Source organism: Nicotiana tomentosiformis, chromosome 6 (assembly GCF_000390325.3).
Source record: "Nicotiana tomentosiformis chromosome 6, ASM39032v3, whole genome shotgun sequence".
Taxonomy (NCBI): Eukaryota; Viridiplantae; Streptophyta; class Magnoliopsida; order Solanales; family Solanaceae; genus Nicotiana; species Nicotiana tomentosiformis.
In genome coordinates, this window is record NC_090817.1 from 80,497,269 (window position 1) to 80,524,425 (window position 27,157).

Sequence of the window (27,157 nt, forward strand, 5' to 3'; positions counted from 1 at the left end):
GCAAAAGAAAGAAAAGAGAAAATAAAGGAGAAAATGAAAAAGGAAAGCAAAGTAACAAAAATAAAACAACTTTAACTAGTTTGAACTATGTTCAACCTGATTCCTTTTAAGGATACGTAGGCAACCTTACGCGGTTCGGTCCCATCAAAATAAAAATCCAAAATTTCCCAGATTCGAAGAAACTGGGGCAGAAGTTTTAGTTTTGCAAAGGATCTGATTCCAAAAGTTATAAATTTGAACCCCTTTCATTTTTAAATTATTTTGAGCCTTCATGCCACCTTTTCTTTCTAACCTTGTCCAAAAGCCTACATTACAGTCCAAAGAAAGACCTTCCGATCAATCTTTGAGAATGCCAAGTCAAGTAAGATAGAGGTGTCAGGGGAAGCATTTTAATCATGGACACGAGGAAAATGGATAAAATGAGAGAGTTTTATCACTGAAAACCCTCACGGGCACCATAAGGCGATTGTGAGTTGAGAAAAATTTAAAATGAGAGAGTCTTATTGGTGAAAACCCTCGTGGACACCGTAAGGCGATGGTAAGTTGAGAGATGAACAAATGAGAGAGGTTTGCTGGTGAAAACCCTTCGGGGCACCACGAGCCTAATGAGGTTCGTGATTTTACAGAGGAATTGGATTATGGAAATCCTAATTTTGAGGTATGGAGACGTGGCATGAGCTGAAATATGATTGGTTGGATGGATTAGGCTGATCAATTCGAAATGCATGCCATGATCATTGGAGCCAGCTGCTTCACTCAGATAAGTCTCTTCTCCACTCTTCTCCAAATAGTCATCTTTGTTCAAAATTTTCGTCTTTATTCCTAATTCACGAAGTCACTTCGCTTCGTTTCTTTTGGGCCTATTCTTCTAAGTCTCTGTCAAGTGAGTCTTTGTTAAGCAAGCAAGAAAGGACTTCAAAGCCTATTACCAGCTTCTAATTGCATAAGGCAAAGTTCGGCCAAAGCACATCACAACTAACATGATTTAGAATGAGCAATAAGGTGATAACTGAAGTTCAGGTGACAGGGTGATTCGTAAATTCAAGGAAATGCAGAGGTTCAACAATTGTCTGAATAAAGAGGCCATATAACAAGTTGAGTGAAAGGGATTCAGATTCAGAGGGTTTCTGTGGTCGAGGTTGGATCAAAACGTCAAACAATTCTTTGTTAGCCAAAGCAGCTAATCAGAATGAAGCGTGGTAGCGGCAGAAGCAGATACCTTCAACAAGGATGCCACAAACTAACCACCACATTTTTAAACTGACGAAATTTTCTTTGAGTGAAACAAGGGCAAGAAATTCTGCTTGCTGTTTAGGGATACTCCATGAGGAAAGCATGTTCCAGATAAGTTCAGTTTTAGATTTTCAGGACCCTCCTGGATAATAGGATTTAATTTCAAGTTTTCAGGACCCTCCTGGATAATGGGATCTATTTTTAAATTTTCAGGACCCTCCTAGATAATGGGATTCAACTAACACTCAAGAATGTTCCTGGCATAAACTGGGGCAGAAAATTTTCTCTGTTTTGTCTGTGTTGTCATGATTGCAGGCGCTGACCTGGAGAATGAGGGAACTTATTTCAAGTTTTAAGTCAGCATCAGGCGCCCACCTGGAAAACGAGGGAATTTATTTTAAGTTTTAAGTCATCAGGCGCCCACCTGGAAAACGAGGGAATTCATTTCCTGTTTTGAGTCATCAGGCGCCCACCTGGAGAACGAGGGAATTTATTTAAAGTTTTAAGCCGAGTGTCAGGCGCCTACCTGGAGAACGAGGGAATTCATTTCAAGTTTTAAGTCAACATCAGGCGCCCACCTGAATAACGAGGGAACTTATTTCAAGTTTTAAGTCAGTATCAGGCGCCCACCTGGAAAACGAGGGAATTTATTTCAAGTTTTAAGTCATCAGGCGCCCACCTGAAAAATGAGGGAATTCATTTCCTATTTTGAGTCATCATGCGCCCACCTAGAGAATACGGGAATTTATTTAAAGTTTTAAGCCATCATCAGGCACCCACCTGGAGAGCGAGGAAATTCATTTTAAGTTTTAAGTCAACATCATGCGCCCACTTGAAGAACGAGGGAATTCATTTCAAATTTTAAGTCAGCATCAGGCGCCCACCTGGAGAATGAGGGAATTCATTTCAAGTTTAAGTCATCAGGCACCCACCTGGAGAACGAGGGAATTCATTTCAAGTTAAATCAGCATTAGACGCCTACCTGGAGAACGAGGGAATTCATTTCAAGTTTTAAGTCATCAAGCGCCCACCTGGAGAATGAGGGAATATATTTCAAAGTTTCAAGGCATTAGCAGGCGCCCACCTGGAGAATGAGGGAATTTATTTCAAGTTTCAAGTTATTGGAAGGCACCCACCTGGAGAATGAGGGAATTCATTTCAGGTTTCAAGGCATTAGCAGGCGCTCACCTAGAGAATGAGGAAATTTATTTCAAGTTTCAAGTCATTGGCAGGCACCCACCTGGAGAACGGGGGAATTCATTTCAAGTTTAAGTCATCAGGCACCCACCTGGAGAACGAGAAAATTCATTTCAAGTTAAATCAGCATCAGCCGCCCATATGGAGAACGAGGGTATTCATTTCAAGTTTTAAGTCATCGGGCGCCTACCTGGAGAATGAGGGAATTCATTCCAAGTTTTAAGTCATCAGGCGCCCACCTGGAGAATGAGGGAATTTATTTCAAGTTTCAAGGGTAGGCACCCACCTGGAGAACGAGGGAATTCATTTCAAGTTTCAAGTCATTAGCAGACGCCCACCTGGAGAATGAGGGAATTTATTTCAAGTTTCAAGTCATTGGCAGGCACCCACCTGGAGAACGAGGGAATTCATTTCAAGTTTAAATCATCAAGCACCCACCTGGAGAGCGAGGGAATTTATTTCAAGTTAAATCAGCATCAGGCGCCCACCTGAAGAACGAGGGAATTCATTTTAAGTTAAATCAATAACAGGCGCCCACCTGGAAAATGAAGGAATTCATTTCAAGTTTTAAGTCAACATTAGGTACCCACCTGGAAAACGAGGGAATTCATTTCAAGTTTTAAGTCAGCATGCGCCCACCTGGAGAATGGGGGAATTCATTTCAAGTTTTAAGTTAACATCAGGCACCCACCTGGAAAACGAAGGAATTCATTTCAAGTTTTAAGTCAGCAGGCGCACCTGGAGAATGAGGGAATTTATTTCAAAGTTTTAAGTCAGCATGCACCCACATAGAGAATGAGGGAATTTATTTCAAGTTTTAAGTCAGCAGGCGCCCACCTGGAGGATGAGGGAATTCATTTTCAAGTTTTAAGTCAGCATCAGGCACCCACCTGGAAAACGAGGGAATTTATTTCAAGTTCAAGTTAGAGGTAACAGAAGCTCGCCTCAAGAATGCGAGTCGTTAGTTCGAGATGCACAACAGAATTGTAGAAGATTCAAGATCAAGTTCCCGAAGACCTATAAATAGGAATCTTGTAACTCATAGCTGATAGACTTGCTTAGTTTCTTTTCTTTTTGATTTTGGTGTAATAAGGAGTTCAGCAAGTAGTGGCAGCAGCAACAGCAGTAAAATCACAGCTTCTCGGTAGGCCCAGCTACCGAAACTTCCAGAACTACACTGACCTGATTCCTTTATAGCCAAGGATATATAGGCGACCTCCGAAGCAAGGTTCGGTCAAACTTTTTCAAAACGCTTCCCATGGAGTATCCAAACGGGCAAAAATTGCTCATATTTGCTCACTTTATCTTTGCCCGAAAACTCTTCGTGTTTCCGAGCAAAGAGGGGCAGCTGTGAGTACGTGATTTTTGCCCGACTAAAAATACTCCTACAAAGTTCAAAAATAGATTTTTCTAAATTATTTTAATTTTTATAGAATTTTTTAGGATTTTCTGGTTAATTTATTTTGTATTTAGTTGCATATTTAATATTTAAAATTATGAAAAAATATCAAAAATGTCTAAAATATTCATTGCATATAATCTTAGATTTAATTGCAATTAGGATTTAAAATCAAAAAAAAAAGAGAAAGAAAGAGAGAAGGGATTTTGTTTGGTTCCGGATTTGGGCCAAACAGTGTCTAAGCCCAAAATTCCACTCAAAACCTAACTTGCCCCAAGCCCAGTCCGTTCCAACCCTCACTTAACCAAAAACGACGTCGTTTTAGTAACGGCGATCTTAGCCGTTGATTTCCTTTGGTCGAATAGCCCAGAACCCCACACCACATCCCCATATGTGTCTGAATCCCCCCCCTCCCCCTCCAATCCCCAAATCTCTCACAGACCCTCTTTTTCTCACCTCTCTCATCCCTCTCTCACCACCCACTGTCTTCGCCGCCAGAAATCGCCCCACGGCAGCGGCACCACACCAAACAGCCCCAAATCTTTACCCTATAATCCCCCACACTTCTCTAATCCCAAATCCCTTGCCAATTTCCCTAAATAATCATCCAAACTCCCCGAATTCCAAATCTAAGAAGTCAAGAAAACCTAGTTTGTTGTTCTTTTTCGGTTCTTTCCAAATTCGAGCTTGTTTTTCATTATTACCTGCCTCAATCGACTACCTTCCTTTTTTCTTCGTTCAAAACCTCAATGGCTCAGAGCAGTAGCCCCCTTAGCTTTGAGGTATCGCTTGGTTTTCGACTCTTCGGCTAAGCTATGGTCGTTATCATTACAGGCAACCATTATTTCTGTCTTTCGAGCATGAACCAGTGCTCGTGTGACGATATCGACCCATGCTCGGATTGTTTGAAGCTAGCAGTGATGTCGTTAATGGGTAATATTTCCTTCTGTTCTTTCATGGTCATTTGGCTTAATTGTATGATTTACTGACAGACTGGTGTTTTGTTGTTTTACATGATATAGCTTAGATTTAGGTTTAGCTTAGATTCAATTGTACTTAGATGATTTTGCTAAAACTATTATTTGAAATGTTTGCTTAATGATGCATCAGTAATGGACTATTAGGTCGCATAACAATTAGTAATTTGCAAGAATTGGGGGACTAAAAGGTATACTAAAATATAAGAATCTTAGGTGTTTGGTCAAGAAGTTTATATAAAGGACTTAAGTGCAATAAAATAAAAGAACTAGGGATAGTTTTAGAATTAAAAGATGCTAAAAACAGAAAAGGGGACAGCTGTTAAAAGAAAATATCTGAAAAGGGACAGCTGTCCAATTCAGTTGTAAAAGATGCTTTTTCCCTGAAATTTAGGGACTGCATTCTGAGAATTATTCCCTTATCCTTAGGAGCACATGACAGATTTTTCACTCTATAAAAAGGACCTCACTCACACATTTTTGAGGATCTGATATTCATACACAGGAAGATACACGCAGAATTCACTCTTTATTTTCCATTTTTCTACTCTCATCCCATACTGATTTTGAGTAAGTTCTGGATTTCTGGTTTGAGTTTGAAGCTTTTGTGTTGATTGGTTTTCTGCTGCTGTTCTCTTACTGTTGTTTCTTCCCAGTTATCAGAGATTTATTTTCTTCTTTTGCTTTGCCGCTTCAAGGTACTGATTTCAATCTCTGATGATGTATCAGTTATTTAAATGTCACAATGTCAAGGAATCTACAATCATGGGTTACTTATGTGTTTGATAAATGCTCCTTATAGCAATTAATCACTTATGTTTGAACTAATGCTCTTTTCTGTTTGAGTTTATGGATGAAGTTTGTGTTAATCATGTTGAATTCGTATCTGAATTTATTAGATCTAATTTGAATGATTCTCATATCGTTGGTTGTTTTACTCCTGATAAACATTTTTACTAGTATGCCTTCTGTTAAGTGTTCAACTCGTCAGTTACTTGGCGATTAGCATCAAAGTGAGTCAAACTCTATTGTGCCTTCTTGCAAGCTGATTAGAAACTGATTTAAAATCATGTGGGTATTTGTATTAAGAATTGTTTTTGCAGACTAGGTTGTAGCTCGAGCAGTTCTCTTCATTTAGAGAATCGCTATTTTTCAAGGTCTAAAGGATTTGTTGGAGAAGTTTGTGATAGTTCGACTTGAAATCATAGCTTAAAATCAGAAGTTTGTAAACATGAAGCACTATATTACTCATTAGTTTCAGTTTTGTTTTAATATGGAGTTTGTCACAAGTTAAGTTTCATGCTGGTAAAAATATTTGAAATAGAAAACGGTGACTGATAGTGTAGCTGATTTTCGAATAAGGTTTTGACGTAATGGGTTTATTATGTAAATATGGGTCTACTTGCGTTAATGATAGAGACCCAATATGGCTATTTCTGATTTGTTTCCTTATTGAGTTTGAAATCCTGAAGTGTCGACAGATGCATAAGCCTTCTATATGATATTGGAATCAATGTTTATTATGTTTAAGCATGGTGTTAGGCTAGATGAGTAATAACAATCATATGTGTCTAGACTTGGCTATCTTGAATTGCCTCACTTTGTTTTTTTTTCTGGACTGTATGTTAAATTGGTCCATTTTGAAAAGCCTGCTGTAGAATCAAAGGCATCAGGTCTCAATTGTTGAGGGCTTAAAGAGACCTGGTGGAGAATAGGTCTTATTGGGCCTATCATATTGTGGCTCATGTCTCGAAAAGCCATAAAGCAAAACTCCACACAGTATTTGTAAATTGTTTATAGTCCAAACGTTGGTTGAAAACATATAGTCATTCAATTAGAATTTTTCTAGTGTAATCCTGCACCCCTCTCATTAAGCTTAAACCCAATTGCCTTGTTAATCAATTTCATATGATTAAATTATTTTAAGCCATTTGTTGTCACGCCAACAAGAGTGGTGCATGATTTGATAGCACATGTTTGTTAGAATCTAAATGAAAGAGATCGTTGGTTTAATTAGACCAAAGTTACAAATCTTCATAGATTGCTTTAGGCGCAATTAATAAATCATTGTGTCCATGGGTACGGTTCTCGTGGCGTGATCACGAAACGTAAATCTCATTCGGGTGTGCATTTCATGTGATCCGACCATAATTCTGAATAATAATAAAAATAAACATGTCGTAAATTGGGGGTGTATTTCATGTGGCGCGGTTTGCAACGTGTATCAAAACGACAAGTGTACGACATCGTGACTTTTTCCAGAAATAATTTTATAAATAATTAAAAGCGGTTAAAACGTAAAAATGCACCATAGGCTTTAAATATGTAGCAAATCAGATAATTAGGCCAAATATTAATTGTTAAGCGACCGTGCTAAAACTACGGAACTCGAGAGTGCCTCACACCTTCTCCCTGGTTAACATAATTTCTTACCTAGTCTTCTGTGTTCGCGGACCATAAAAATAGAGTCAATTTTCTCGATTTGGGATTTTAAAATAAACCGGTGACTTGGGACATTATAAATTATTCCAAGTGGCGACTCTAAATTAAATAAATAATTCCATTTTGATTAATGTCACTTAAATTGGAAAAACTCCATATCCCCTCGGGAAAAAGGAGGTGTGACAATATGAAAAACTACATGTGTTTACTCAAGCAAGAAAGAATCTTCTTTATCTCGGAGTTTAGCTTGGAATCTTTGGATATTCGACTACAACCGGTCATTATCAACCTCAAAGATGTCATAAGTCCGAGAAATGTCAGTATTGGTCCTCGCATGTTCGCGATTTTGCTCCATGGACCTTTTGAGCCTTTCCTCCATTCTTGCTCTCTTCTCCCCGACCGCAGTAACTTTCTCGATTTTGGAACGTAAGTTTTCTTCCAGCTAGTTGATCTTTTCTATGGAAGCAGACTCGTGTTAGCCTGCCAAAATCAGATCATCCTGTAGCTCAGCCTACTTGGCCTTCAACTCAGCAAGTTCAACATGCAACTGAGTGGCCTCCTGGCTATGGGCCCTTTTTTCTTGCTCTGTTTGCTCCAACCAGGGCTTCGAGTTCGCCCATATGAGCAAACCTTGCATCTAAATCCAAAAGGCATTCGATAAGTTGATCCCGTTCAAAAACGATTTGATCTTGTTCAGTAGCAAGTGCCTCTTTATCTTGGATCAACCTCTGTAATCCCTCGGAGGCAATGAGGTTAAACTTATAAAGTCGAAGATTAGAGTTGCCAAAGGTGTAGGTTCGCAAGCAAAAAGGAAAAAACCGATGAGATGGTACCTGAGCAGGTGCATGTTGTTTTGATTAAACATTTCACGGAGAGACCGTCCATTTTTCTCCGGGAGAGACAACAACAAACCTCTCCATCAAATCACGACCGTTGTTGTCAATCCCGGTGACGATGGCATGGTGACCACGTTTGCTAAGTTTGATCACGCCTCCATAAAAAATCTTAGGGGTATAGAGGTTGATCATATAAGCAAGAGTAAGAGTTTTCTGAGCCCGGGAATACAGGAATCGAAGGCAAGACACCATGTGACATATTACCAGTCCTACTTGAGCCAGACAAACACGGTAGTTTCGGCAAAACTCCAAGATTATTGGATCTTTTTCCTTTCCAAGTCTTGAAGTGAAAGGGTACATGTGAACGTACATGTACCCTGGTTTACTGAATGTAATATATTTGTTGATGGATTCTTAATGACTATCTCTTGTGTTATGTAATATACCTCTATATGAAATTTATCTACTAAATGCACCTATTGTTTGTTACCACAATTGCCTTTGCTTCAATTAAATTTTCAATGGCTTTCTTTAATGTCCAACAATTTTCGGTACTATGACCTTGGGTGATAGAGTGATACTCACATCTTGCATTGGAGTCAAAACCTTTTGAATTTGGATTCACATAACACGGCATGATAGGTTCAATCAACTTCAACTGCATCAACTTTCGATATAGGCTTGTATACGATTCCCTAATTGGGGTGAACTCTTTCTTTGGCTCCTGTTCTCTTACATATTCCTGTCAGGAACGAGGATTATATGGTGCCTGAAAATTTAGCCGGAGTTGACGGGAACCTTGTGGAATCGGTGCCCGCCATTGCTGGTGATTGGGAGGCCTAGCATAAGCCTGAGCATTAAACACCGTGTATTGTTGTGGCGGAACTGAGTACCGGGGACCCTGAGGTGGATAGTAATGTTGAGGAGAATTGGATTGTCCTTGTTGGAATTGCACATACAATGTATCGTACTTTGGCTATTTTTTTATAACTAAATATCTGTTGAATGATACTTTGGCTATTTTTTATAACTAAATATTTGTTGAATGAAATGTAAAACTCTATTTTGAAGCACTCATATTAAACCTTACTTCTAAGGACAATATATAAGTTATAATAAATAAGAGATTGCTTAATTTGTAGAGAATTTCTTTCATATACCCAATACTTGGCCATATTTTCCTTCTTTCTTCTTTAGACCGACCATATTGTCGAACACATAAAGAACATGGATGATTTCTTTCGCCTTTGCATATTAATAAGAGTAGCTACCTGATATTCAACAAACTGTGCAGAAACTAATGCTGGCAAAAATTCCAACGAAACAGTTCGTAGGGACTGACGAAATTCTAAAAATTAAATAAAAGAAACTACCGAGATAATTATAAAACAACAGTAAAAAAAATCATAGAGACATCATCAAAAGGCAATGAAGATACCATTGAGTGCATTTGAATTCAGAGGTCGTTTTCCTGAGTCAAAGTTACTGGAGCATCAAGGGCACATACTAAAGACATCCACCTGCAAAAGTGATAGAAATCTAATATGAACAAATCATATTCAGCAAGTCAAAGGCTAAAACCCCAAATTTTTATCTTCAAGTTCCAATAGAATACCAAGACCCTCTTTCAAGATAATCCATTACAATTTGCAACGTAAATATTCTTAACAAAAGCTATGAACATCAACAAAGAAAGAAAAAAGACTCAACTTTAAGAGAAGAACTACCCAAATCTATATATAAAATTATAAATATAGAATAGATAGATGGATACTATGATCCAAAAAATATTGGGTGATATGGAAGTATGAAAAACAGAAGTAGAAAAGTAAAATGGCTTTTGAAAGAACTCTTCCATGTAAAGGGATCCGTAACCGAAGTTACAAGAAGAAGGAAAGGTCAAAACGTATATGAATTAATAAAGACGTTTCAGTTTATTTTTTTAAGGAGCAGATAAATGGAATAAATCTGGTAACAAAAGCCATTTATAATTAGAAAAAGGCAAAAAAAAGGAAAAAAAATTAATAAATTTTTTGACTAAAGAGAAGTGTCAAGTCACCTTACATATTCCCTCTTTTATTTACTATATAAATATATAGATATATAGATTGATCCCTGAGGTGCTGACCAATTAGGGGAGCCAATGAAGCCAGACTAGGCAACCTACTCTTATTGATCATCTCCCTCCCCACTCCCATTTAGATTTACCTCACCCCAAATAAATACACATTTGAATTTTTTCTTACAAAACTATGGCTTTAGTTAGTAGTTTATTTATTAGTTGTAGATAATCGAACACTTTATTCCTTGTTTTGCTTACTCTAGTAGCTTTTTTATCGCTAGTGAAATTTTCCGCGCTTCGTGCGGTTATAAGAAATATCACTAAATTAAAAAAAAAATGACATATAGTGGATGAGAGAGATAATTTTTTAAAATTAATAAGGACATAAAAGATAATTCTACATATTGATAAATCATATACTTAGCATTTTAATTAGAATTAGATTTTAGGTAACTGCATTTTTTCCTGATTTTCTTTTTAAAAGGAAATAAAAGAGAAAGGATTTTTAAGAAAAAAATTTCACTTACATATATTATAATTAATGAGGAGGAAGTAACAATTATATGTTAGAGGCATGTAAATAGATAATTTTTTCATTAGATAGTAAAACATCGGCTTTGCTAAAATTTCTCCTATTTGAAATATGAAATAAAATTAAAGAAACTAATAACGAAAAAAAACAAAACAAAACAAAAGAAATATGTGGAAATTGCGGCGTATTCTTTTTTCTATTCCTTCTCGTTATGCCCTTTTTAGCCTTCATCTTTGTCTTTTCTTTTCTATTCATTAGTTTTCCTCTCATATTCTCCATTCCAAGGAGAACATAGTACTTCACTTCAGAATATTTGCTCAATTATTTGTATCCTATCAGCTAAAAAAAAAGTTGTCTTACAAATAATAAGCAATTCAAAGAAGAAAATCAAAACATAACTTTCAAAAAGAAAGATAATTATCACAATACTTCAAAAAGAATCAAAAGTTACAAAGTAAACCAAATACTTTATTTTATTTTGTCGTACATATAATACATGATTCAATCATACGAATAAAATGAAAGACAATTTACTACTTACTTTATAAAAATCACAAGTAGAATAGAAAATAATTTCTATTTTTCAAGAAACAAACATGTCGATGGCTCAGCAAAGAAGAACCTGCCCCTGCTCTGTGACTTTTAGCTCTAACACTTTTTACTGACTAAAAGAAATAAAAAGTGTTGCCAAAATATCCAATGAAGGGCGTATTTGAATGTTTAAAATTTATCCCTTTTACACAATGGGTTGTTATTGGTTAGTAGTTAGCAGACTTCCAATAAAGTTTAACTCATAAGTAATTAATTTGCGTCTAAACGAAAATATAAACTTACGACAAATAAAAGTTCATAGAAAATAAAGCGAAAGAGAGCACACAAGAAAGTAAATAGAGAATAAAAAGATATAACTTGAGACCTTAATCTTAAGAAAATAGAAGAAAATAGAAATGCAAAATCAGTGTATAATTTTTTGAGTTCTTGTCAACACCCCCTCCCGCAATATCGATCATTATTCAAGAGCCTTCTTCCTCAAACCAAACTAAAACATAAATCGAATGCTGCAGTAAATATGACAACATTACTATTTCAGGTAAAGAATAGAAAGGGTAGTCTTAGATAGGGGTCTCATGAAACAAAGTTATGAATTTATATAGGAAAAAATAGATGAATACCATAAGGTATTTTAATTTTTAAATTACATATTTGGGAGTTATGGATATCATTAAGAGTAGAAGTTAAGGTAGTATGATTATGAAAATGAAATTTTAAATTTTAAAGTAAATAAAGGACAACAAAAATAAATGAAAATGATATTCAAGTGCTAAATGTACGTGAGTTTTGTTCTAGAAAACTTCTGCATGGGTTCTTTATTACTCATTTACTCCATTGTGTTAAATAGATTAAATGAGAGAAATGAAGGGGAAGATTAAAAAAATGAGATAAATTATCATAAACTTACACATTAAATATTTGGAGGTTATGAATATGAAAGGAATTGGAGTTATTGAGACTATTAAAAGTATAGGTTACGAAGATAAAGAGTTGTGAGCTATAAAAATAATTTTTTTTATTTTTATTATAAAATAAATTGAAAGAATGAAGAAAAATCCCCAAAAAAGGAGAAAAAAGAAAAATATATTTTTTGGCCTAAGAGAGGTGCCACCTCACTTTCTTATTGCCCACTTATCTCTCTCTCTCTCTCTCTCTCTCTCTCTATATATATATATATATATATATATATATATATATATATATATATATATATATATAGATTGTTTTAATTTGGTTTTGACGTGGTTTAGTTCTTCTTTTTTGTTTTCTTAATTTTGAATTGAGAATTTTTATGAAAGTTTAAGCATTTTTTGCTTGATACTAGTTGTGTCTGTTAATATTTTTGAACTGTATTTATATTTTTGTGTAACGACCCAACCGGTCATTTTATTTTCTAGAATCATGTTCCCCTAAATAAGATTTCTTGTATGTGCTTTACTGTTATATGACTTGCGGGGATGGTTAGTTCGAGATTTGGAAGGGTTCGGGTTGGAATCGGAACACTTGGTTCCTTGGTTAGGCTTTATAAGGCTAAGTTTGACTTTGGTCAATATTTAGAGTAAACGACCTCGGAACCAAGATTTTACAGTTCCAATAGGTTCGTATGATGATTTTGGACTTAGGCGTATATTCGGATCAGGTTTTGGATGACTCGTGAGCGTTTCAGTGCTTAATATTTGAAGTTGGCATATTGAAGGTTTTAAGGTTCTTTAAATTTGGTTTGAAGTAGGATTTAGTGTTATCGAGGTCCAATTGGGATTCTGAGCCTAGAAATAGTTCTGTATGGTGATTTAAGACTTGCACGCAAAATTTGGAGTCATTCCGAGTAGTTTAAGTATGATTCGGCGCGTTCGGAATAAGTTGGAAGAACTTGAAGTTCATAAGTTGATTCTGTTGGTTTTGGCATATGATTCTTAGTTTTGGTATTGTTCTTAGCGTTCCAGGGTTCGAGCAAGTCCGTCTCATAATTTCAAATTTGTTGGTATGTTTGGGCGGGGCCACGGATGCCATTCAGACGATACGCGAAAGTCATTTGGCTTTGGTTGAATAGCTGAAGTACCCAGCTTCTGGTGCAATCGCACCTGCGGAGGGCCAGCCACAGGTGCGAGCTCGCAGAAGCGAGCCAGAAGCCGCAGATACGTCCCAGCGTAGGCAGCCTAGAAACCGCAGATGCGGTCAAGGCGACACAGATGCACGACCGCATAAGAGGTCAAGGAACCGCAGAAGCATGGGCGTGCGCAGGTGCGGCTCATCTGCCGTAGGAGCGGCAGCGCAGAAGCGAGCCCTCATTCCGCAAATGCGAATTTAGGACGGCTAAGGGAGGACCGCATCTGTGATGAATTTTTCACAGATGCGGCCAAGGAACCGCAGAAGCGAAAAATCTGCTAGGCAGAACCTTCATTTAAGTCGGAACTTAAATATTTTGGGATCATTTATTGTATTCCTTGGGAAACTTTTGGAGCTCTTAGCGAGGGGTTTTCACTAGCTATTTGAAGGTAAGTAATTTCTATCCAATGTGAGTTAAATACATAGATTATAGGTAGATTTTAATATGTATATTTATGGAAATCATGGGTTTAGATGAAAAACCTAGATTTTTATAAAAATGAGATTTAACCATGAAAATGGTTGTGGGTTTGAGTGAAAATTATATATTTGAGTTCGTGACATTATGGGTAACATTTATCTTCGAATATTTTCGGAATCCGGGCACGTGAGCCCGTGGTGAATTTAGGAATCTTTCAATTTGGATTGGGTAATTACTCTAATAGTTAAATTATGAACTTTTGAACATGTATTGATTAAATTATATAACATTTGACTAGTTCCGAGTCGTTTGGCACTGATTTAAGGCTTTAGAACGAATTTGAGAATCGGAAATGAGCTTAAGAACGAGGTAAGTCTCTTGCCTAACCTTGTAAGAGGGAACTCATCCCCTTAGGTGTATTTCATTGTAAATTATTTGTGTGGGGATCTACACACGCACTAGGTGGCGAGAGCCCATGCGTAGCTATATTACATGTGATGTCCAGGTAGTCTTAGGTTTACATCATGCCTTATTTGGACTGTTATGTGGTTATGCTTGTTAATTTTCTTACATGGAACCGAGATTAAGGATTTTTATATTTAAAATCCCCAATTTGGATTTCTTATGTTTGGGAAGAATTGAACAATTTTATAATAACTTTGAGAAATCTATGTTCACTCGCGTGGCAAGTATTTTTGCGAGTGAGTCAAATTCCTCTACTCTCATGAGAGTGGGCCGTTCGCCTTGACAAGTTAATAGATGCATCTATGGTTCATGTCGTTCGACCATCGGCAGTGCACACAGTATATTTCTGGATCGGGCCATACGACCTCGGCATAAATCGTGCATGATAATACTCGGAGCCTAATTTTCATATTAATTTATGGCTTGGGCGGTTATAATTATTTAAATGACAGGAATCGACTCAAAATTTATTATTAGTGAAAGAATTATTATTCACTACTTGTTGTTGAGTTGTATTAATTGTTTACATAACCCATGCTTATTTATAATTCCTGCATTTTATTGTTAGCACATAGTAAGTGTCGATGTTGACCCCTCGTCACTACTTCTTCGAGGTTAGACTAGATACTTACTGGGTACATGTTGTTTATGTACTCACGCTACACTTCTGCACTAACTGTGTAGGTTCTGAGGTAGGTGCATCTGGTATTTACCCCAGCGCACACCCCTGATACTCCGAGGCTGAGCGGTGAGCTGCCTTCCGAGCCGTTCTGCAACATCTGAAGTCTTCCTTTAGTGTTTTGCTTTCTGTCTACTTTATTTCGGACAATAGCTTAGTGTTTTATATATTCTACTAGTAGCTCATACACTTGTGACATCAGGTCTTGGCACACACACTAATAGACTTTATGGTTTTGGTATTATTACTATTGTTATGATTGCACTTAGCTGCTTTCGTCTTATTTATTTAAATTTATTGTTTTGTAACCTTTTAATGAATGGAATTTAATTACTTGAAAACTTATTAAAAGGAGTAATCATGTGGTTAGTTCACTGTTGGCTTGCCTAGCGACGGAGCTGGGTGCCATCACGGCCTATAGGAGAATTGGGTCGTAATAACATGGTATCAGAGTACTAGGTTCATGTATGTCTCACAAGTTATTAGCAGGCCTAATTGAGTCTTGCGGATCGGTGCAGAGACGTCTGTACTTATCTTCGAGAGGCTATAGGGTGTTAGGAAACTACTCTTTCTTCATCTCCTATTGTGAAGTTGGTGTGGTGCTAAATAACTTTCTCTTATTCTCTCACAAATGGTGAGAACGCGCGCAGCAGATGTACCCGATCATGGAGGAGTTCCTCCCTCTTTTGCTAGAGGCCGAGGCAGAGGCCGAGGGAGGGCTCCAGCTCATAGTAGAGGATGAGGAAGTCCTAGAGTTACTCCAATTATGCGACCAGTGGATCCAGTAGAGGATCCTATTATTGAGGAGCAGGGCGAGGTGCCTGCAGCAGAGCCAGCCCCGGTGGATTTCATGTTCGCACCGGGATTCCAGGAGGTCACGGGTCGTATGCTGCGGTTCATGGATTCTATGACTCAGGCTGGTTTATTTCCAGCAGACCCAACCACATCTTAGGCAGGAGGGGGAGCATAGACCCCTACCGCTCAGGCTCCAGGGTATGTAGTTGTTGAGTATTAGACCCCGGGTGCACTACCCGTGGGCGGAGCTCAGCCAGTTGCAGTAGCTATACCTGAGCCCAGACTAGCTACGGCCGGCGATCCGCAGAGGCTATTGGACAGATGGACCATGCTATAACCTCTTGTCTTCGGAGGTGAGCAACATGAGGACCCCCAAGACTTAATTGATCGGTGCAGGAACAGACTGCACAACATGAGGATATTGGAGTTCCATGGCGTGGATTTTACTACTTTCCAGCTGGAGGGCAGGGCCCGTAGGTGGTGGCAGTCATATATTCTCGGCAGACTAGTAGGCTCTCCTCCCATGACTTGGGATCAATTCGCACGCCTCTTCTTGGACAGATATATTCCACACTCTCATAGGGAAGAGTTACAATTTCAGTTCGAGCAGCTCAAGCAAGGCCAGATGTCGGTGACCGACTATGAGGCGAGATTCTCTGAGTTGTCTTGCCATGAACTTATGATACTTCCGACCGATGCAGAGAAAGTGCAGAGGTTTGTTGGAGGTTTTCACTCTTCTAGCCAAGACACTATGGCCCAAGAGGTCGAGATGGGGACTTATTATGAGCTAGTTATGGAGATAGCTCGGAGGATCGAGGGTGTTCGTCAGCGGATCCGAGAGCAAGCGACGAGGGATAAGCGATTTTGATATTCCGGAGAGTTCAGTGGAGCTCCGGCTGGGGGCAGTGGTCAGTTTAGCAGGCCCACATATCCAGCACCGCCGCCTCCTCGGGGTGCCCCAGTGCGGCCCTATTTTAGCACCATGCCAGAAAGTTCCTACCGGCCACCAGCTATTCAGGGTTCCTCTAGTGGGTGTTCAGGCCATCAGGGTCAGACTTTCGGTCAGAAGTCCGCCGTTCCGAGAGGTTGTTAAGAGTGCGGGGATCCTGGCGACATGAAGAGGTTTTGTCCCAGACTTCGGGGCAAGGAGGTACAGAAGAGTCATCAGCCTATGATTACAGCACCAGTTGTCGCACCAGTCATCCGGTCACCCAAAGACGGAGGGCGGGTGGGTAGGGGTCATCCTAGAGGTGGAGGTTAGACATGTGGAGGCAAGGTGGCGCTCCAGCTAGATTCTATGCTTTTCCGGCCAGACCAGATGCAGTGGCCTCAGATGCCGTGATCACAGGTATTATTTCTGTCTGCGGTAGGGATGCTTCGGTACTATTTGATCCAGGGTATACATATTCGTATGTTTCATCTCTGTTTGCTCATTTCATAGGTGTTACTCGTGAGTCCTTGGGTACTACTATTTATGTGTCCACATCAGTGGGCGATTCTGTTGTTGTGGATCGGATCTACCAGTCCTACATTGTTACTTTTTGTGGTTATGAGGCCTGAGCGGATCTTCTGTTGCTCGATATGACCGATTTTGAGGTTATCCTAGGCATGGATTGGTTGTCTCCATATCACGCCATCCTTGATTGTCATGCCAAGACTATTACCTTGGCGATGCCAGAGTTGCCTAGATTGGAGTGGAAGGGTTCGTTTGTCAGTACATCTAGTCGGCTTATCTCCTTTTTGAAGGCTCGACACATGATCGAGAAGGGGTGTTTGGCTTATCTAGCTTATGTTCGGGATACTACTACAGAGACTCCGGCGATTGATTTAGTGCTCGTGGTCCGGGAGTTCTCCGATGTCTTTCCTTCTGATCTTCCAAGCATGCCACCAGATCATGATATTGATTTCTATATTGATTTGGCACCAGGTACCCAGCCTATATCTATTCCACCGTACCGCATGGCTCCGAACGAGTTGAAGGAATAAAAGGAACAGCTTGAAAATTTGCTAGCAAAGGGGTTCGTCAGACCGAAAGTGTCGCCTTGGGGTGCATCAGTGTTATTTGTGATGAAGAAAGATGGTACTAGCGGATGTGCATTGATTACTGCCAGTTGAACAAAGTTACCATTAAGAACAAGTACCTATTGTCATGTATTGATGATTTGTTTGACCAGTTGCAGGGTGCTAAGGTGTTCTCTAAGATCGACTTGAGATCGGGGTACCATCAGTTGAAGATTCGGGATTCAAATGTTCCGAAGATGGCTTTTTGGACTAAATATGGCCATTATGAGTTCCTAGTGATGTCCTTTGATTTGACTAACGCCCCGGTGGCGTTTATGGATTTGATGAACCGGGTGTTCAAGCCATATATTGATTGGTTTGTCATTGTCTTCATTGATGATATTTTGATCTACTCGCGTAGCATGGAGGAGCGCGAGCAGCATTTGAGAGTGGTGCTTCAGACCTTGCGGGAACAGAAGCTATATGCTAAGTTCTCCAAGTGTAAGTTCTGGTTAGATTCTGTGGAATTCTTGGGACATGTCCTATCAGGCGAGGGTATTAAGGTTGTTCCCAAGAAGATCGAGGTAGTTCAGAGTTGGCCTCGTCCTACCACAGCGACCGAGATCAGGAGCTTCTTGGGGTTAACAGGTTATTATCGCCAGTTTGTGGAGGGATTCTCATCTATTGTAGCACCTTTGACTAGATTGAACCTGAAGGGTGCTCCGTTCTGATGGTCCGATGATTGTGAGGCGAGCTTTTAGAAGCTCAAGACCGCCTTGACTTCAGCACCGGTGTTAGTGCTGCCTTCCAGTTTGGGGATGTATACTATTTATTACGACGCTTCACGCGTTGGCTTGGGTTGTGTATTGATGCAGGAGAGTCGAGTTATTGCATATGCTTCACGTCAGCTGAAGCCACACGAGAAGAATTACCCTGTACATGATTTGGAGTTGGACGCGATTGTTCATGCTCTTAAGATCTTGAGGAATTATCTTTATGGGGTGTCCTGTGAGGTTTACACCGATCATCACAACTTGCATCATTTGTTCAAGCAGAAGGATCTCAATTTGAGGCAGCGCAGGTGGCTTAAGTTACTAAAAGATTATGATATTACCATCCTTTATCATCCGGGCAAGGCTAATGTAGTTGCGGATGCCTTGAGCAGAAAGGCGGAGAGTATGGGTAGTTTAGCATTCATTTCAACAGAGGATAGGCCACTAGCCTTGGACATTCAGTCCTTGGCTAACAGACTTGTGAGGCTGGATATTTTAGAGCCCAACCGAGTTCTCGCATGCATTGTCACCTAGTCATCACTATTCGAGCAAATCAAGGCTCGCCCATTTGATGATCCACACCTGTTGGTTCTCAGAGAGATGGTACTGCAGGGTGGTGCCAAGGATGTTACTATCGGGTAGGATGGTGTTCTGCGACTCAAGGGTCGCCTATGTGTTCCTAACATTGATGGCTTGAGGGAGAAGATCCTAGAGGAGGCACACAGTTCTCGATATTCTATTCATCTAGGTGCTACGAAGATGTATTGCGACCTGAGGCAGCATTATTGGTGGCGGTGGATGAAGAAGAACATAGTTGAGCATGTAGCGAGGTGCCTAAATTGCCAGCAGGCCAAGTATGAGCATCAGAGGCCAGGTGGCCTACTCCAGTAGATGACTATACCTGATTGGAAATGGGAGTGCATCATTATGAACTTCGTAGTTGGGTTGCCGCAGACATGGCAGAAATTTGATGCAGTTTGGGTCATTGTCGATAGGTTGACCAAGTCGGCACACTTCATTCCGGTTGTCACCACGTATTCTTCACAGAGGTTGGCTCAGATTTACATTCAGGAGATTGTTCGGTTGCACGGTGTGCCTGTCTCCATTATATCAAATAGAGGCCCTCAGTTTACTTCGCATTTCTGGAGGGCAGTACATAGTGAGTTGGGGACCCGGGTAGAGCTCAGCATAGCCTTTCATCCGCAGACCGACGGGCAGTCAGAGCGGACAGTTCAGATCTTGGAGAATATGATCAGAGCATGTGTGATTGACTTCGGAGGGCAGTGGGATCGATTCTTGCCTTTGGCTAAGTTTGCTTACAACAACAATTATCAGTCCGGCATCAAGATGGCTCCATTTGAGGCTTTATATGGTTGGTGATGCCGTTCGCCCATCGGATGGTTTGAGCCCGGCGAGGCTAAGTTATATGGTACTGATTTGGTAAAGGATGCCTTGGAAAAGGTAAAGTTGATTCAGGAGCGACTTCGCACAACACAGTCCAGGAAAAAGAGTTACGCGGATCAGAAGGCGCATGATTTATTATTTATGGTGGGTGAAAAATTTCTCCTGAAGGTCTCGTCGATGAAGGGAACCATGAGGTTCGGTAAGAAGGGCAAGTTGAGCCCAAGGTTTATAGGCTCATTTGAGGTGTTGAGGAGAGTTGGGGAGGTTGTTTATGAGCTTGCTTTGCCTCCCAGTCTATCGGGAGTTCATCCAGTTTTTCACGTGTCTATGCTCCGGAAGTATCATGCCTACATGTAGCATGTGTTAGACTTTAGCACGATTCAGTTAGATGAGAGCCTAGGATATGAGGAGGAGCTAGTTGCCATTGTTGATAGACAGGTTCGCCAGTTGAGGTCCAAGAAGATTTCTGCGGTAAAAGTTCAGTGGAGGGGCCAGCCAGTCGAGGAGGCGACTTGGGAGGCCAAGGAGGACATGCGGAGCAGATATCCACACTTATTCAGCACTCCAAGTATGATTCTAGACCCGTTCGAGGACGAACGTATGTTTAAGACGTCGAGAATGTAACGACACAACCAGTCGTTTTGCTTTCTAGATCCCCATTCCCCCTAAATAAGACTCCCCGTAGTGATTTTACTATTTTATGACTTGCGAGGATGGTTAGTCCGAGATTTGGACGGGTCCGAGTTGGAATCGGAACACTTGGTTCCATGGTTTGGCTTTAAAAGGCTAAGTTTGACTTTGCTCAATATTTCGAGTAAACGACCTCGGAACCGGGATTTGATGGTTCTGATAGGTTCATATGATAATTTTGGACTTAGGCGTATATTCGAATCAGGTTTTGAATGACCCGGGAGCATTTCGGTGCATAATATTTGAAGTTGGCACATTGAAGGTTTTAAAGTTATTTAAATTTGGTTTGAAGTAGGATTTGGTGTTATCGAGGTCCAATTGGGGTTCCGATCCTCGGAATAGTTCCGTATGGTGATTTAACACTTGCACGCAAAATTTGGAGTTATTCCGAGTAGTTTAAGTATGATTCGGCGCGTTCGGAGTAAGTCAGAAGAACTTGAAGTTCATAAGTTGATTCTATTGGTTTTTGGCATATGATTCTTAGTTTTGGTGTTGCTCTTAGCGTTCTGAGGGTTCAATCAAGTCCGTCTCATGATTTCAAACTTGTTGGTATGTTTGGGCGGGGCCTCGGGGGCCCCGGATGCCATTCAGACGATGCGCGGAAGTCATTTGGCCTTGGTTGAATAGCTGAAGCACCTAGCTTCTGGTGCAATTGCACCTGAGGAGAGCCAGCCACAGGTGCGAGCTCGCAGAAGCGAGCCAGCAGCCACAAATGCGTCCCAGCATAGGCAGCCCATAAACCGCAGATGCGGACAAGGCAACCGCAAATGTGCGACCGCAGAAGCGTGGGCGTGCGTAGGTGCGGCTCATCTGCCGCAGGAGCGGCAGCGCAGAAGCGAGCCCTCATTCCGCAAATGCAGATTTAGGCCGGCTAAGGGAGGACTGCATCTGCGATGCATTTTCTGCAGATGCGGCCAAGGAACTACAGAAGCGAAAAACCTGTTGGGCAGAACCTTCATTTAAGTCGGGACTTAAACATTTTGGGCTCATTTATTGCATTCCTTGGGCGATATTTGGAGCTCTTAGCGAGGGGTTTTCGCTAGCTATTTGGAGGTAAGTAATTTCTATCCAATGTGAGTTAAATACATAGATTATGGGTAGATCTTAACATGTAAAGTTGTTAAAATCATGGGTTTAGATGAAAAATCAAGGTTTTTATAAAAATGTTATTTAACCACGAAAATGGTTGTGGGTTTGAGTGAAAATTATATATTTGAGTTCGTGAGGTTATGGGTAACATTTATCTTTGAAAAGTTTTGGAATCCGGGCACGTGGGCCCAGGGGTGAATTTAGGGATCTTTCAATTTGGGTTGGGTAATTACTCTAATAGTTAAATTATGAACTTTTGAATATGTATTGACTAAATTATATAACATTTGACTAGTTCCGAGTCGTTCGGCACCAAGTTGAGGTTTTAGAACGAATTTGAGGATCGAAAGTGAGCTTGAGCACGAGAAAAGTCTCTTGCCTAACCTTGTAACAGGGAACTCATCCCATTAGGTGTATTTTGTTGTAAATTATTTATGTGGGGAGCTACGCATGCACTAGGTGACGAGAGCCCGTACGTAGCTATATTACATGTGATGTCAGGGTAGTCTTAGGTTTACACCATGCCTTGTTTGTATTGTTATGTGGTTATGCTTGTTAATTTTCTTACATGGAACCGAGATTAAGGATTTTTAGATTTAAAATCCCCAGTTTGGATTTCTTATGTTTGGGAAGAATTGAACAAATTTATAATAACTTTGAGAAATTTATGTTCACTCGCGTCGCAAGTATTTTCGCTAGCGAGGTAAATTCCTCTACTCTCATGGGAGCCGGTCATTCACCTCGGTAGGTTAATAGATGTATATATGGTTCGTATCGTTCGACCCTCGGCAGTGCACATAATTTATTTCTGGATCGGGTTGTACAGCCTCGGCATAAATCGTGCATGATAATACTCGGAGCCTAATTATACTTGATATTAATTTATGGCTTGAGCGGTTATAATTATTTAAATGACAGGAATCGACTTGAAATTTATTATTAGTGAAAGAATTATTATTCACTACTTGTTGCTGAGTTGTATTAATTGTTTACATAACCCATGCTTATTTATAATTCCTGCATTTTATTGTTAGCCCATAGTAAGTGTCGATGTCGACCCCTCGTCACTACTTCTTTGAGGTTAGACTTGATACTTACTGGGTACATGTTGTTTATATACTCACACTACACTTCTGCACTAACCGTGCAGGTTCTGAGGCAGGTGCATTTGGTAGTTACCCTGGCGCACACCCCTGATACTCTGAGGTTGAGCGGTGAGCTGCCTTCCGAGCCGTTCTGAAGCACCCGAAGTCTTCTTTTTGTGTTTGTCTTTATGTCTACTTTATTTCGGACAATAGCTTAGTATTTTGTATATTCTACTACTAGCTCATACACTGGTGACACCAGGTCTTGGCACACACAGTAGTAGATTTTATGGTTTTGGGATTATTACTATTGTTCTGATTGCACTTAGCTACTTTCGTCTTATTTATTTAAATTTGTTGTTTCGTAACCTTTTGATGAATGGAATTTAATTACTTGGAAACTTTTTAAAAGGAGTAATCATGTGGTTAGTTCACTGTTGACCTGCCTAACGGCGGAGTTGGGCGCCATCACAACCTATAGGAGAATTGGGTCGTAACATTTTGCTTCAACTTTTTTATTCTTGATTTCTTTATTTCAATCATTTACTTCTAGTTCATGGACTTTAATGCATTGTGAGTAGATATATTTGATGATTACTTTTTTGAAATTATTGTTTTACTTAATTTAAGGTAAATGGGGGAGGGGAAGTGGTGATACATAAGAGGAGGTTCAATTAGTTGTGAAGTATTACTTTTTTATTTTAATATGCATAAATTAAGGTTCAAAAAAGATCTCTTAGTGAAAATGGTTAATATTAGCCAAATTATTTTATTAGGGAAAAAGTAAATATTTCGCAAACTTGAAGGACAATTTTGGACCTTTTTCATATTTATTTTTTATTTTTTAATAGCCCCGTTAGTAAAGAAAAAGGGAAAAAGTGAACCTTTCGCAAATCACAGGGACAAATATGTGCCAGTTTCATAACGACAGATAGTGTAGGGCCAATTTTGGCTTTTTTATGATAACCAGTATCTATGAACGTGCGTTGCACGTTAATAATGACACATGATGGTTTAACCATTTAAATCATCTGAAAGCCGAGAAATTTATTACATTAGCATAATATGTGAATTCAAAATATTAGGACATCAGCACAACTTGCACAAATGATCAATTTAGTCATGTTAGTTAGATAATTACGAATTATAATTTAAAAATATTTAATTTGATAGTATCTTACCGAATACTTCTTTGTAGATGAATGTTTTGTATATGATTCCTTCTAATGCTTTGGTTGCTCTGCCATAACCAGAACTCTTGTTGTCGATATTGATACTCCTCTTAAAAGTGCAACATATAATTGTTCGTGTAAGAAAATATATTGCGATAAATATAGTCCAATATTTAGGATGTTTATCTCTGTGCTTTATTTATTATAATTGCAAAACATAAACATACCGAAAAGTATTTTCACACAAATTTAAAAGGATATTCTTTAGTTTCGAAAGACGAAAGATAAATTCGGGGATAAAAATATACTTAGAAGCACATTGACTAGTATCATAATTTTTGCATGTATCACGTTATTGTCAAAACTTCTATATACCATCTATGTGCTATTACATAAACTATTATCTAAGTTTTTCAGTAGCATGACGTGCATAGTTTTCTTCAAAATCAATCTATATGCAATAGAAGATCAATGTTAACTTAGTCTATTACATATATGGTGACACTGACATACATAAGAAAAAATAAACTTGACAACAAACATGTGTGGTAGAAGGCCATTTGGTATTAAAGTATTTAAGTATTCTTCTTAGTAGTAATTGTTGGGATCATATTCCTCTGAGTCAAAAATTGAAAAATATCTTATTTTTACCATAAAATTTCGCAATCAACCTTTTATTTAGTTGATCAACATATTTATTCTGCTAGCTAAGATGGATTTTTAATTTCTATCATGCAATTTGCATAATTTGCGTTTTAATCTATTAAATGCACTACTATTACAATTGGGATTGATAACCAAGTGTTATGGAAGAACCAAATCATCTTTATTAGATGCTCTTTTTCGTTTCTGACACGAAGCAAGAAGTTACTGAATACTGGATATGTTCTTACTTTATATTTCTTGTGAGTTGAATCTTTTTTATTTGAGACTACAAGTATAATTGTGGCAAGCTAGTTTTTACATTATCTGCATTCGTCGATTTTGTAACTATTGATAGTACTTGACAGAAATCATCTTCTAAGTCATTAGTTTTTCACCAAATGGTTCACTGGTATTCAATATATCTCCAGGGGCAATTGTTTCGATCATTTAACACTTGGCCATAAGCGCTTCATCCCATATTATCAAGTTTGCTTTCCTTATGAATTTAGCACTGTTGCTCTGCTTTGATATATTTATGGTGGTTATTTTAGTTGTTTGAAGAGACATATCAAATCTAAAGAGAGTGGCCTCATAATAAAATCATTGCCGGTATACCATTTTTTATTATTGCTAACAATATCATGCCTCTTGATTTGACATTTACAAGTAATGCATGACATGAAAATATTATTTCGATTCCGCTAGAGGCATCTACAAAGGATAACCCCGCTATAAGAGTTGACTCTTTATAATATAGTCTTGAAAGCTTGTTCGTATTAAGGATTTAGCTTTGATTGTGCTTCAACATACACTTGTGTGGCTGTTTGATTCGTAATACTATAAGGGCAAAAGTCCAAATATGCCCTTGTACTATAGGAAATTGAGCACATTTGCCCTTCGTTAATACTTTAGCTCAAATATGCCCTTACCGTTACATAGTTGGTCCATATATGCCCTTAGAGTTACACGGTTGGCCCATATATGCCCTTTTCGAAACGGAATACATCCAAACTAATTAGCTCTTTCGTTAATTGTATTAAAGTGTATTACAAACAATATTTCCTTTGTATTAGTACCTTTTTTTTCTTTATCTTTCTCTTTTCTTTCATCTTTTTTCTTTTCTTCTCTTTTTTTTCCTTTTTCTTTCTCCCTTATCTGTTTCCTCCATTACTGATGTCTTCTCCATTTTCGTCACCAATTTCACTTGACAAAACTCATGAATTCCAATTACTAAGAAAATTCTCCCATAAGGTAATCAAGTTCCAATTTCACTGACTCTCTAAATAAATAAAATTAAATTATTCCAAAAATTATGGTTTAAACTTTAAAATAATATTAAAAAATCTCAACCTTTAACAATACCCAAAAGACCAAAATATTTAAATTGTTTCCTGGAAGATAATTTAATGATTAAAAGCCTAGAGTTCAAGTTGTAGTGTTATAAATTTGAGTTGTTAGTCTTTTTTCAGCGGGACATTTTCTATTTTTTTTAATTAACTATGTAAATTAGGGGTGTACATGGAACGGGTTGGTTCGATTTATATCAAAATCAAACCAAACCAATTATATCGGTTTGGATTGTTCAGTTTTGTTGGATTTTCAGATTTTTTGTTATATAAATATTATTTCAATCTTACTTTGTTAAATTTTTTAGAACTAAATATATGTTCGGTAAAAATTAAAAAATTAAAAAATATATGATCTATAAAAATATTCTTATGGGAGAATTTTCTTAGTAATTGGAATTTATGAGTTTTGTCAAGTGAAATTGGTGATGAAAATGGAGAAGACATCAGTAATGGAGGAAATCGAATAAGGGAGAAAGAAAAAGGAAAATAAAAAAGAGAAGAAAATAAAAAAGAAGAAAGAAAAGAGAAAGATAAAGAAAAAAAGTACTAATAAAAAGAAAATAATATTTGTAATACACTTTAATACAATTAACGAAAGAGTTAATTAATTTGGGTGGATTCCGTTTCGAAAAGGGCATATATGGGTCAACTGTGTAACTCTAAGGGCATATATGGACCAACTATGTGACGGTAAGGGCATATTTGAGCTAAAGTATTAATGAAGGGAAAATGTGATCAATATCGTATAGTATAAGGGCATATTTGGACCTTTTCCGATACTATAATAATATCTTTTACTTTGTGTTCTAATTTTTTTAATCTCTAACACTCTTTTTATGGAATAAATTTATGTACCCTAAGATTTTTCTTAACTTGAAAAATAATTTCACTCATATGATAAATTTAAAAAATAATTGAATTGGATTCTCTTGCTAAATAATTAATTGAAAGACTTAATATTGGTCTTAACACAAAAAATAATTTATTTTATGCTGATCCATATTCTTAATATTAGTTCATCTCTTGTTTTGAATATTTAATCTTAATTATAATTTTATCCACCATAAATTTCCTTTTCAAATAGTAAAATGATTGATTTGACATTCCAATTTTAGATCTTTATGTTTGCAGAATCATTAGTGGTATTGACTCTTACCAACCATTTTTCTTTCTATTTCTCACACATTTATATTTTTAAATATTTTCTTAGTTGTTGTTTAATAATTGGGTATATTTTTCAATATTACACAAAA

At 38.3% G+C, this 27,157-nt stretch overlaps 1 protein-coding gene across 1 annotated transcript in view; it reads left to right on the plus strand.

Annotated features, from left to right (window-relative positions):
* Positions 1-27,157, plus strand: part of LOC138894277 (uncharacterized) — a 44,136-nt gene that overhangs the window by 1,778 nt on the left and 15,201 nt on the right. The window lies entirely within an intron of this gene.